We start from the raw sequence: 1,608 nt of genomic DNA, 5'->3' as shown, positions 1-1,608 counted from the left end.
TATATATATATATATATTCTAAATTCTAAATTCTACTTTAGTTACCGTATCATTTCAACCAAGGAGAAATAACGTGGTCAAGGAGCTGTTATCTTGATACTGCAACACAGAGAATTCACTGTCACCTACACGATTTATGCTTAACTATTCAGTCAGCACAATCGAATTTATTCACTAAAATTTAAGACCGCTAACAAAAAGACTTATTGGGATAACAATAGGAATATTCAGTGGTTGCTTAGCTGTTAGAGTCTGGCTTGAATGTTGTTTGCATTGAACAAGTAACAATCTCTCTATTCCGAAAATGCAGAACCAATCTTATTAGAAACGAACTCTTCCCTGTGTGCATGCGCAGACACCGGCGTGTACGTTGTTTGTCTGTGTGTGCGTGTGTGTGTGTGTGTGTGTGTGTGTGTGTGCGTATATATATATATATGGTAGTTAGGGTGGGGTGAAGGTGCGTAGCTTAGTAGTTAGAGATATTCGGCTCACGATCGTAAGGTTGTGGATTCAGTTCCTGGTGACACTTTATTTTACGATGCTCCAGTTCACACAACTGGCAAAAATGAGTAGTACCTGTAATTCAAAAGGGCAAGTCTTTTCACATTCTGAGTCACACAGAATCTCCTTCAGAACTACATTTAAAGGTTACAAGTGACTGTGGTATGCTTAGCCGCTTCCACATTATTTTCACGAGCAAGCTCTTCCGTTGATCGGATCAACTGGAACTCTCGTCGTCATAATCGACAGCGAATCAGGAGATAAAGGGACTGCTGGAAAGTTCCTGATTTTAAGGGTGTTTTGGAAGGCCTGGTTGGAGTCCTAACCTCCCGAGTTCTTTTACAGGGCTTAGAAAATCTGTAAGACCGCTGCAACAAGTGTTTGAATCTGAGAGGAGAATATGTAGAATGGAATCACAATTAGCTGATCCTCTCATATTTCTTGTATCCATCGATATTCAACGCTTATACTTTTGTAAACCTCTCTAAAAATCTACGATTCCCAGACCGCTCGGTGCATTGCAGTCTTGAGCAAAACGCTCCATTTCATATGCACTGCAACTATTTCGACATTTGACGCGTGTTAAACTTGTGCACTTGTACAGGCGTCGTCAATCTGATGGTGGGAGTGAGCATGTGTAAATACCAACCTTTACTCATTATAAGCAGGGCATCTGTGTACTTCATTCACCAAGATACGGTGGAACACTCATCTATCGTTTAAACAACGGGAAAGTTGCTAATATATATGCGCATACATATATATGCTCAGACCACTTCGGTCATGACTGACCATGGAATTGCACCTAGAAAGTTACCCTTCGAGCCACAAGTCCGGGCAAGGTTGTTTATGAAAGACCAGCAGTCGCCCATGCATACCGACATCCCCTCTACGCGCCACCAGTGTTATCCAAGGGAAAGGCAAAGTTTGGTACCAGTGACTTCGCAACTCATTTCTACAGCTGAGTGAACTGGAGCAACGTGAAATAAAGTGTCTTGTTCAAGAACACAACACGCATCCCGGTCCGGGATTCGAACCCACAACCTCACGATCGTAAGCTCGGCGCTCTAACTACAGAACCATGCGGCTTCACACACACACACACAC

Source organism: Octopus bimaculoides, chromosome 10 (genome assembly GCF_001194135.2).
Source record: "Octopus bimaculoides isolate UCB-OBI-ISO-001 chromosome 10, ASM119413v2, whole genome shotgun sequence".
NCBI lineage: Eukaryota > Metazoa > Mollusca > Cephalopoda > Octopoda > Octopodidae > Octopus > Octopus bimaculoides.
This window is presented reverse-complemented; position numbering follows the sequence as displayed.